This window comes from Taeniopygia guttata, chromosome 3, assembly GCF_048771995.1.
Source record: "Taeniopygia guttata chromosome 3, bTaeGut7.mat, whole genome shotgun sequence".
Classification (NCBI taxonomy): domain Eukaryota; kingdom Metazoa; phylum Chordata; class Aves; order Passeriformes; family Estrildidae; genus Taeniopygia; species Taeniopygia guttata.
The window spans coordinates 113,097,407-113,109,979 of NC_133027.1; the positions used below are offsets into that span (position 1 = coordinate 113,097,407).

Here is a 12,573-nt window from a genome sequence, read left to right on the forward strand (position 1 = left end):
TCAGAGTACTAATGCCTTGTGTCCAGGGATCAATCCCCACAAGACATTCCCAAAGGATTTTGGCTGGCTTTTCTTCCAGATAGAAGCCATAAGGCAACATCCTAGCTTTCCCTACTCTGAAAAAAACACTGCATAGCCTGCACCACCACATCCCAGACGGAAAACGAGTAAGAAAGATACTCTTTGTTTCACTAGCAAGGATCACATCCTAAAAAAACAACCAGAGCAACAGATCTGGGAGAAGCCCTTCCACTCAGGCAGGTTGTTTCCCAGAGCAAAAACTGTACTCCAAACATAAAAGTGCCCCTGTGATCTCTGCTGATCACCCAGTGCTGCGCCGTCTGCCCGCGCTCCAATGAAGGTTTGGAGTTAGCACCGGGAGGAAACAGAGCACCAAGGCAACAACATCAACAAGAGTGTTTAAGACACCATGGAGGTTTAAACCACTCTAACTGGGTGGATGCCCAGCATGAGGGAGCTTTATGGATTAGTTAATGCTGGCATCTTTCTTCTGTAGGAAAAAAAAAAAAGACTGGCAGGAGCCATCTGTGTCACGGCGTATGGCCGACTGCCATGTGACACACGGCCCACAGGGTTTATTCTGAGCAGCTCTGTAAACCCTAAGCAAGATGATCCCAAGAGCATAGAGCAAACCTAAACAGCATTAGTTTTTCCACATCTAATGCATCCGAGTGTGCCAAAGGAAGAGAGCAGCACAGAACAAGGGAATCACCAAATCCTAGTTAAGAGAAGATGTCTAGATGGACCTTGACAGTCACCATTCAAAACCCAAGAAGGTATGGAGGATGTAAGAACACAGTTGCTTTTCTTAGCTCCTTAATTTTGAGCCTATAAGCAAGATATATGAATGACCATTCTCTGCTCACTATCTGCATTAGAACTACTTGTGTCCACTCCTTTAGAACAGAAGGAAACGCTCCAGAGATCAAATTATATTTATAGGAGAGACAAAAAAAAAGGTATTTCCTAGCCTGCTCATTGCACACAGTGCAAATCCCAATCCCAGCAGCAGTGATTACCCCCTTTTGATCTCCATTTATCAAGCTTGCCTTTCACAACACATTAGTTGTAACTCTTACCTTGCTTATAAAAACTATGACAGTCAGAACATCATTGGTTTCTACTACCAGTAGAAAAATTCTTGCCAAACTTTCTGAAGCCCCACACAGTCCCAGATCTCCAGGACTTGCTGTTGCTGAATGTGATCTACTGTCTTCCAACAAAGACTTTATTCACTGTTGTAAGTGGCAGCCCAAGTCACATTCAAAATGTCATTTTATAACCACCTTGTTATATATCATGCAACTACTCCAGATTCTTAAAAGTGAATGCAATGTTTGGGAAATGGGTCCAGTTGGCAAAGATGCCCCCTCTTCATTTGCATAATTATAGGCTGCATTTTAATACTACTTATGGTTAAGGGTGCCTGACACTTCCCATAAGAAATTCAGCTTTCATTTACTAAAGACATTGCCAAACTCTCTGTGCTTGGTACTATATTTTCCTAGCCAATGTCTCTGTCCTCGGCTGAGTTATTTGGGAAAGTTTCAGTTAAAAGAGTTTGGCTGTCTCCCAGAATGAAGTGAGGGGGGAAAAACAATTTGTCTGTATAGAAAAAAAAAAAAAAGCAATAACCATTTAATGGAGAGGTTCTCACAACCATATGCTCTGAAGCAAGAACTTACAGCATTGGGGAAGGATTGCATGTATCAATGTTGCTGTTGTTGCCCTCCCTTTCCTTTTTGGTCAATTTTTCCTTTTGGTGGACTTCTAATTCTGTAGAAGACCCTCAGCTCAGGCATATTTTCCAGGCACTTATTCCAGCAAAATTCTCTTAAGATAATTGTGCTCTGAATATGCTCCAGATTTGCAGAGCTCTCACAGATAACTTTCCAGGAGCACCTCTGCCAGGCAACTGCTTATCCCAGGCACAAGAGTCATTTTCCAGAAGTCCAATTTATTTCCTTTCTTCTTCTCACCAAATCATGCTAAAACCAAGGAGATCAAATGAGAGGAAGAGACATGAGGAGTCCTTCCCTTTCCTGCAATATAGTTTTTCCTATGTGCTCCTTGCCACTTCAGAGAGAGGGAAGACTAGCTGACATGATATGTTTTGGGATGGCAAGATGGTAGCCTTCCCCTGGAGAGCAGAAACTACTCTTCTCTCCAGCACAAGGAGGTCCTAAACCAGGCTGGGCAGTTACATTCTCTGGCTCAGAAACCCTAAAGTCATCCATAAACTTAGCAGAAGGAGCCATGCTAGGGAGCTCTCTTTCAAAGGGCATTAACCAAGAAAGGGATGAATTGAAAAAATAAAACACTCCTTCTTCAATAGCAATCAAAAAAAGTCCAATGCAAGAATCCTAAATTCCACATATTCTCATTCATCACTAAGAATCATTTTCCCTCTGGAAGTATCATGCTTGTTCTCCATATGAATAAGCACAGGATAGAGTGTACTGAGAAGAAATGCTGCCTAGGAGTTAAACCACAAAGTCAAAAGATTCCAATTCTATTCCTGGCAAATACCCAACACCAGCATTTGCAAACCAAACGCCCGAAGCAAGGCACCAACATCCATATTCAGGCACTTAAACACGGAGTCTTGTATGCAACAGCCTTGCAAGGCCAGTATCAGTTACCCATGCTCCAAAAATCTCTGCCTTAACTGTTTGGTGTCTAGTTAACAGTGTTCCACTTGTGGAAATATGTGGGGAGGAAAAAATTGGACAAAACCTCAATTAGTTTCTCTCTGTCTTCCTACCGGCCAAAGGTTTTCTCCTCACTTAACACTTGGCCATGGAAAGAGCCAATTCCCTATTTAGCAGCTGTGGTGGGGCAGAAACCTGCCAGCCTGTAGCACATACCTGGGTTAAGAGTTCTCAGACAAATATCCCCACCTTGATGGCACAGACAGTGATTGCTAGAGGAGGAATCAGATGTTTCAGGTGTTGTAAGGCTTGGTTAGCCACAGCTCCTCACACAGGTGCACTCCTCCAGCATTGCACTGGGAGTCCCACCAATCACAGTGGGATTAAAAGCAAGAGAAATTGCTATCTGCCACGATCTGGGAAACTTTGGCTGGTCTCTCCTATTTAATCATCAGAATGTTATTATTAGGTATGTTTTAAAATTCACCATAATTTAATAAATAATGTGAAAGTATTTGTAGATGGACCCTTATTTGCTAAGCAACTGGTCACTACTGTAACAAACATTCAATGCCAAATCCAGGCTTTTTAGCTTCCCTGAAGTGTTTTTCCCCTCTTATGAAAAAGCAGATGTTCTAAAGCAACTGCAACTGTAAACTTCCAATATGCACTCAAAGGCTGAAATCTAGTATTTTAAATGAGCTGTTCTAGTACAAAATGTCTCCACGGTGACCCTTGGTAGCTGAATGGGAACTGGATTTAGCAGCGGGTCCAAGTGGAAGCAGCTCCTGTTGTTGGCATCTGGGCTCCAAACCACGCCAAGGTGTCGAGTGCTGCTCCACACTCTCACCAAAAGGAGGTAAAGAAGGTTTCCAGCAAACTGCTTCTACCAAGCAAACAGACAACATGCTCATCTTATTGTGAATTAGTCATTTATGTAATGAGGTCAGGTTTTATAACAGGGTTTAACCCTAAAAGTAAATTTCCGTACAACCAGTAAATAGCCAGTTTTTCCAGTGAAGTGCCCACAGAGTTAAGAATATGCAATTCTTAATTGCTTAAATATCCATACACCTGTGCACTGTTAAAATGAAATTAAGGGTTTGCTTTGTCTTTTTTAAATTAGGGAGTTCAGATAACTCAAGCCTCAAAAAAGTGTGCAAGAGTTCAACAACTAAACACAGTACCAACAATTTTAACAAAATATTTAAGCATCACAAGCTAGGTTGGAATTGGAAGAAAACAAATTCTCTGCTTCATACAAAAAACCCAAACCCTGTTTGTGATATATCTAGAACTGCTGTATATTTAACTACCTGTTTAGCTTCTGTAGTTGTCCCAAATTGTCCTTTTTTTAAGTTTTAACCATAGAGGAACAAAAGCACTAGGATACAAATTCAATTCTCCTTCTCAATCCAGAATCTTTCTTCTGATGAAAGCTGGATTAATGCCAGAGGAGCTGACAGCAGTCCTGGCCTCCTGATGGGGAACACCAGAAAATTATTGTTACTGAAAATTCGAAACCCTACATAATCTGGTTAAGATTTAAGAACAAGTAATGTTTTCTCTAATAACAGTTTTCATAACAGAGCCTTTCTCTCATGATGTATTTTTCTTGCAAGCAGGATGACATTGGCCAGGGACTGGGGATGGTTGCCAGTCAACTTGAAGTGCTCAACACCCTCCAGGAGATGGTGAGTGCACATGACTGGTCCTTATATTGGATATAAGCTAAAGAGAAACATGGAGTTTGAATGGAATTCAGCTGTGGGGCTGGACTCTAAAGCTGAAGGAGTTTATTAAAGCCCACCTGGGAGGGGAAGCATGTTGTATAAAACAAATTCTCAACCTTCTAAAGGTCCATAAGCCCAGGTGGTTTGAAGAAAGTAAACACATTTTTAAAAGAAAATCCTTTCTTTTGCTTCCTTTACAGACTTTAGCAAATCTCAGCAAGGTGAGAGGCACTAAAGAATATACTGCAATTGGCCAAAAGCATCAGGCAAAGTCTTTTCTGGGACTATCTGCAGCAATATTTTGATTTCGGATACAAGGCAATGGATGTGTATAAACCCTGCTGATTTCAGATGCAGGGTGTGATAGATTTGCCCTTAGGGATCAGACCCAGGAAAGGAAAATTTCTGCTGCTGAAGTTTTACTTCTCTCTGGGATGTTCTCTCCTATTCCCTTACAGCACACACAAACCCCAAGAAAAAAAAAAATCTTTTTTCAAGCAAGGCACGATGTAGTGATCTCACCATGAGGTTTCATTTCAACAGAAATTTTTTATTTCACACTTATGAAAAAAACATGGTAATTTGGGAGCAGTTTAACCTGTTAGTCACCAGCCTCCCAGGTTGAATAAAACTGAGAATCTCTTCATGAGGGAGCCAAGGAGCTCAGCCTCACTGCTGGTCAAGATGTGCACATCTCACACTGCAGTTTGGACAGCAATGATCTTGGCCTGAACAGACAAGCAGGCAGGTCCAAGACAACAATCTGCCAACTAAAACAGACATCCCAGGCTCAAATTCCCATCCCCACCACGCACAAGTTCTGTCCTAGCTCCCGTCCCTATCATCACCTTGAAAAGAGATGGTTCAGATCCAGGAGCTATTTCAGGACCAGGGAGTGAATGAAAGCTGGAGCAGCAAACCTTGCTTGTGAAGTCTCAAAGGACAAATGAGGCAGCATCTTTCAAAGCAGGAGGCAAGTCCTGTTCCATTTATGGCTAAGATTATGACTGGGAAAATTAAAAAAAAAAAAAAATTTCAGAGATCAGCCAGTACAGGAGCTTTGGCTGCAAGCACTTAGGGCAGAGACAATGTCTAATATCAAACTGCCACATCCTGGACCAGATCCGCTTCCCAAGTGGATTGTAAGGCATAACCCTGCATTTATTTCTGCCAAGATCAAGCACATGTGTATTTATATTGCTTGGACAAAGAAAGCTGATCAGAAATGAGTAAATAAAACCCACCTTCCTATTCTCTGCCTCTGGCTCCAGTGGTCCTATTGACACCAGCATCTCTCAGCTGAAAGTGCAGACACAGGGTGCCAGGAGTTTGTCTGATACCCATAAAGGACATTGCTGAGGCTTGCCTGGGTAAAAGTGTTTGCTACCCCAGAGCTCTGCTGGGTGATCCCAGTCTGTTCTTGTTTTTTTTTTGCAGTAACTGTGGCCCTAAGTGCTTGCTTCACTATGTACAGTGAAGGAAGCACTGTACTCGACAGGCACAACCACAGTGCTTCAGTCTGCACAGGCCTCCCAAGGTGGGTTTTCTCCAGGTACCTCAAAAGTGCCTCCTGCATCCTCAGTCCATGTCAGGAGGTGCAGAGCCAGATGCAGAGATGGCCAGCATGATGATGTCTGGTACAACAGTGACAAGCAGAGAAGAGTGAGCTGCAAAAACAAAGTTGTAAGACAAAACCAGTCTGTTTCAATAAACCCACACATACACTTGGACAAGCATCCTGTCAGGTACACACATTCCTCTGCAGATTACAGAAAACACCTCTGGGTGCTGGTGGCTCAGAGATAAGTCTGTGCACTGAAAGCTGAAAAGCTGATGAAGACATTATTGCTACCTACAAACTTTTGTCATGGGCGCAACAACATTTGCACTTTGGTACAAAGAAGAGGACTCTGGGAAGCATTTCATTATAAATGAAGAGCTGCTTTATGATGCTTTATAATCTTCCAGCCTAGATAACTCTTGGTTGACTTTTCTCCTTGGCTCTTTTCACCATTCTCAGTGTAGAAGCTATCCTGCCTTGCTGCTCCAGAACTGATCCCAGCACTTATGTCACCTCTCAGCCTGGTCAGTTCTGTTTGCTGCAGCTTAGGTTTCAAATTTTGGTGATGAGCTTTCCATGATTTCAGACTTCAAAAGGTCCCCAGCCTGTCAGATTGGCAAGTCAGGACACAGTATTCTAATGTAAACAAAGATGCAGATTGTTGTTTTTACTCTTCATGAAAAAGTTTCAGAGAATAGTTTCAATGTCAAAGAATTAATTCAGCACCAGAACACACTCCCCTTTCCAAGTCATTCCTTCCTTCCTTTCAGCACTGTTGGTTAATCTCTATCATATTTGGATATGTTAAACTGTGTCCTCAGTAATAAGCATGAAAATGGAATGGTGCAGTGCAATTCAGAAAAGGGGAAAAGGTGAACATTGAGGGCTCAGACACAGCCGTGTCAGGGCAGCTTGAAAACTTATCCAAGCTCCTTCACATACACACACCACTGTGATGAAATGCTATTTTACCCCAAACACTGGTGAAAAAAGAGGCTTCACTACCAAAGTCTGCCCTGTAACAGCCACTGGGAATAAAATTTACTCTACCCCAGCTGAAACCAGCACACGTGGCTTCACCTGCATGAACCCTGCAAGGGATGAATAGCGCTTCCAGGAATGCTAAAAATTTGAAATTGCCTCTCTAGGTCTATTTTTTCTCTTTTTCTGAGGCAAACAAATCCAGATAAACAGGGAGAAGCCAAAGAGGTAGTTAAGTATACAGCAGTTCTAGATATGCCACAAAAGAAAGTAATATTTGGTGTATAGAGGAAAGCGATTAGAGCACATTCTTCATTTCAGAATAACAGTATCTGGAAAAAGTTACAAATATGTGCTACACATTAACTTTTAGGATTGGTTTGGGTTTTTTCCCTTGGGATATAATAAAGGGGGGGGGGAAGGAAAAGACAATTTGAAAAAACATCACTGATTTTGTCATGTAAATCAAAATGAAATCTACAGAATAAAATTTAGTTTATGAAGAAGTAGGGACTATTTTAGATACAAAAGAAAGTAGTGTTTCAGGAGAAAAATTAACTGTCTATTCCTGTGTACATGCTAATTATAACTTCACTAACACAATATTAGGGACTAAAAATAAAGCTTGGCTTATGACAGATAGGAATCATAATTGCCAAATGCTGTAAATTTTGACAAAATAACATCATTCAAAATTTATTTGTTAGCTAAGACATAAATACTGAAGTATGGCAGTAATAATATCACCTTATATAGTATCCTAAGGGGCTTTTCACTGCTCACAGAGAATAAAAACCAGTTTACATACAAGTTTTTCTTCCATATTTTTCCAATTTTTTTGTTTTAGGCTTCTGGAAAGAAAAACAATAATAAAGAAAACAGTACTACAAAGTTAAAAGAAAAAAATTTTAAAAGGCACAGTTTTTATGTTTGCCCACAAACTGTGTTTGACTCAGTGCTGTTGCCCAATGCAATATCAAAGACAGTGGAGAAAATACCCTTGAAATCAGTGCAACTACTTGTAAGGAGCCATCAAGACAAGCACAGGCTCAATTTTTGGAGCTGCTATTCTGATTCAGTTATTGTAGCTAAATGAAAGGGCATGATTGGGAGGCATGAAAGGATTCAGTTTGGCTGCCTTATTCACATTCAGGGAGCTGCTGAGACTTTCATGTTAAACTGTATCCTCATAAGGGCAGGCTTTGGACCAAAAAGACATTTCAAAACAATTCAAACAGATGGTAGCACTTAATATATCCACGAGAAGTGTTTCTCACTCCCATGCAAGCTTTCTGAGTGCTCAGCTGGGCAGAATAGGGAAATCTCTCTTTCAAGTCGTGTTGTTTTTTAGTATGAGCATATAGGGTTCTATAATGGGGGGAAAATTGGTGAAAACTATCCAGTATCACTCTGCAACAGGTCAAACTGAAGAGAGAAAAGGAGTCGTGGAAGACTCTGAGTGCATGTCCATGTGCAGGACTTTCCTTGAAGGCAATTTTAACAGTGCAGTTCCCATTAAGTCAAATCCTCATATTTTGCTGTAGCTATTTATTACACCGTGAAACAAATGTGCTTTGTTCAGGGAATTTAATTCCTAATGATGAATATGAAACAGTTTTGACAAGTGACTCATTTCTCAACAATAATTTGTTACTGAATGTTAAAATCCCATTTTATCCTTATTCTCATGTAGGCTACACGTATGATGAACTTCAAAGTGAGTATTCCTTTAATCAACAATTCTGCAGGAGGATTTTCAAAGGATTTTTGTTTGAGGTCTCAAGAGAGCTGCTATCTTTCTTAAAGCACAAAATCCTGGATTCATGCAGATTATGAGATTATTTAATCTGCAAGGCAGTTTCTAGCAAAAATGGCCACCAGAAAAATTAGGAAAATAAGATTTAAAGGTAACATGCACAACAAGAATTGACACGCAACTTCTGAAGCTCATTAGTAGCATGATTTCTAGGGCCTGACTCCAAAGCCATGGCTTTTTGGAATCATTAGCCTTTTACCTATAAACTACACAAATAAAACAATTTCTGCAACTTCACTGAAGCTCTTTTTTGTATAAAACTCAATCCTGGCCTAAAACTCTTTCCCAAGGAGATGCTTTCCTCTGAAGTAAGAGACAGCTAAGGGACTTTTCAAAGCTTTAAGGAGATCCTTGCAGTTATAAAATGACCAAAAAAAAAAGTTTAAAGCCAAGAACCAGTTAAATTTTCTTGAGCAGTACAAAGATTTAATGTGTGTGGAATCTGAAGAGGAAAGTGCATTAATATCCTTTGCAGTTGTTATCTCAATGGGTGCTCTGCCCTCATTCATGGAATGAAAGTCTCACTAGATACTGTGTCTCATTTCAGAAGATGGGCAGTTCTTCATATTTATTTCAGATTATTTATCAGATTATTTTACCTGGATAAATAAGAGAAAGGCCACCTCCTGCTGTGATATATTTCTAGCCTCCTGGCTGTCCCTTTTTTCACAGAGAAAGGTTCAAACGTTATTTTAATTACATTTTTTTTAAAATAAAAACATTGCTTCTCAGGCTGAAATCTCAACTCCCTGAAGTCAGTGAGTTTTACCCCTAATTTAATAGAGGCAAGATTCTACCAGTTGCCAGATTTCTATTTTCCAGACTTCACACAAACAGAGGAATTGGTTAGAATGTCTCCTCTAATTCTGACACTGGTAGAAGAAAATTAATTATTGAGATTAATGCAAAGCTACATGAATTAGTGTAGTTATAATATATACCAATTACACATAATCCTGATTTTGCATATATTCCTTTCCACTTTGTGTTGAACAAGATTTTCCTTTAAGCCACAGCGTTAAAATGTACCTTCCTCTGAACCAAAATTATGAGATTATGAGTCTTGACTGTAAGAAAAGAAGAAAAAAAAAAAAAAAAGGAAATACTTAAGAAGTTAATCTCTTGTCCTTTAGTTCCTCTCCAGTTTTTTACTGAGCAGTCCCTCAAGGGTATGAGGACCATGCACTATTTTCCCACTACCCAATGGGTTTCTTTTGGCTATTTCAGTGTTTCCAGTCCTTCATCTCCACACACCACTAGACATCATGCCCCAAGCAGCCTGGGAACGTGGCCATTTGCTAAATCTCACTGGTGTCAACTCCAGATTGTGCCAGCTCGAGTCTTAATTTTTATTCAAGTGTAACTATTAGCTCTACTGCTAATAAAAAGCCTTTGAAGAAGCTCATCCTTTATTTGTATTCTCTGCTGAATTGAACAACAGCAATGTGCAGCCAGCCTCGCACCTGGTGGAGACAGTCAACAAACCTGGCTGTTGTGACACTTCTATTTCAGGGTTTGAACCATTTTCCTGAATTCTGCTGTTGCAGAGAAAACTTAGTATTAAAAAACAAACAAACAAAACAAGCAGCTAAACTCACCTGCCTGGTTTATATGAAGTTCATTAACTTCCCATGTCTAAATCAGATTTTATACTGGGTCACAAGCCAGTCTGAAAGGAGTGCTTAGACCCAAGGGCCAAGGTTTAATCAGTTGTTTCATATCATCCATTCACACTTTCCACATAGAAGAAAATCTCCTTTTGACTAATTGCAGTCCTGAGGAAAAGTCAATGGTTACTTTCACCTGTCCCTCGAGCCTCTCCTTTTGGTGAATTTGAGTCTCTGGATCTGCTTCAGTGTTCAGAGAGCTGCAATTATTAGGTTATTTGGCTGATGGTGAGAGGCTGGCTCTTTCTCCCCTATAAGATCAGAGCATTGTGCCCAGGGCTCCAGGCACAGACCTGAACACAGATTTTCCAAACACAGAGTTAATGCAACCATGTCATCTCATAACCACTCAAGTGGTTATTTACCCCTTCAAGTGTTTCTCGCTCAGCTGCTAAGAATGAGTTCAAAAGGGAGGAAAAGCCCAAACTGAATATGAAAATTTTACCCACCTCTTTTTGGGGCACAGTCTAAACCACATGGATTTAATGGAAAGTCTCCAGCTGGCTGCAAATCAAATCCAGTATGGAGGTCCTTAAGTGTTACTGAGCTCTTGTACCATTAACAGGGTAACAATTATAATTTTCATATCAGTTCGTCAAAATACGAGAGGGCCTTTTGTATTATTTATGTCTTGTGCTAGAGGTTGGTAAAGTTTATTGTAGCAAGGATATTAGTCACTGATTTTAATCTTTGCCAGTCGTGATAGTGCTTGGGGTTTCTTTATGTGGGTTGAAAGAACAATATGATGAATAAATAAAAACACAGAATAGAAGGGAGAAACGACAAGACTTTCCCTCCTTGCTCAAATATATAGGAAGCCAAATGAGCTCTTTACCCTGCCAAAACATATGTGGGAATAAAAGCAAAATGTGTATGTTTAGGGTAGTTATCATCCGTGTATTTTGGACAAGCTGCATTTGTTTCTTGAGTGCTCTATAAGACAAGGGAGGAAACCAATGCCAACACTGCAAAAACACACACAAAAGCCTGGGGAAAGCCAACCCCACTGTGCACTTTTGGTGCTAAATTAGGGATAAAATGTTGGAAACCAGCCCTAGCATAGCAAAAAAGAAACAAACTACCCAGTGATGAAGCAACTGCAAACAGCTTGGTTCAGAGACTCTCAACTTCTTCCCTGTTCAGGCCCCATAAGGTTCTCTTAATAAATAATTCTGGAAATTCTGAAACATGGGAAAGCAAGGATGAAAAAAAAAATTAATTTCCCTTTTCTAACAGAGAAATTCCTCTTTTAGAATTCAGTAAATACATAAATACCTTCTCTAATGATTTCCTTATCATCACAAACAATTGGTTTTCTAAGCATGGAATTAATTAGCCCATAGGAAGTACTACTAATAAATAGATAGAGATTAAGCCAGTGAGTAAAACTTCTTTACTGTGCAATAATGACAAACATATCAAGACATGAAGAAAGAAACATGCTGCCATGCACAAGGTCTTTTTTTTTTTTTTTTTTTTCTGGCCAGCTGACAGCTCTCTAAAACAGGAGGAAAAAACAATGAAAAGAGAAACCATCAATAGCATTGATTTGTGAAGAGGTAAAAAAGCCTATAGTGTTATGTTTAGAAACCGTACACAAACAGAGACACAGTGGTATGCAAACACAGAAGAAACTCATTATTCTAAAGAAAATGCTCAGAAAAATCAACCTGACATGCCTCTGTATTTTCAGTACCATGTAGTTCACGGAGAACATGAAAATTGATCTGCCTTTGGCACACAGTACACAGGAAGTGTCATTGCAAAATCCTGTAAGCTTGGGAATAAAACAAATCCACTGGAACCCTATCAGCTGGAGAAAGCAATGTGAAAGGCAGCAGGAATAATCTTAGTTTTAACACTGCTCTGAAATGTTTCACACCATTTCCTTCCTTTTCCTCACAGATTCCCCCCTGCTATTGTGTTGTTGCTGAAGTTTGTCATGGTGTTCTAGACTTCTGATTTCTTTATCCAGACCCTCAAAGCCCTTTTAGAGGGACAAGTTTAAGACCATCCATCAAAATGAGTAGTTCCATATTTACTTCCCTGGATTTAGCCACCTCATTATCCTTATTCAGCTGAATTCAAATTATCCTGCGTAGATGGGTGCAATTGGTCCTTGGATCCCTTTCAGAATACCCTA

General features: G+C 40.1%; 1 long non-coding RNA gene across 1 annotated transcript; it reads right to left on the reverse strand.

Moving 5' to 3' along the window:
• Positions 1 to 487: 487 nt before the first annotated feature.
• Positions 488 to 7,335, reverse strand: LOC115494549 (uncharacterized). Its single transcript, XR_004367476.3, has 2 exons — positions 5,650 to 7,335; positions 488 to 5,412 (listed from the first exon to the last, which is right to left on the reverse strand). It is a non-coding gene; the product is annotated as an uncharacterized lncRNA (long non-coding RNA).
• Positions 7,336 to 12,573: the final 5,238 nt, after the last annotated feature.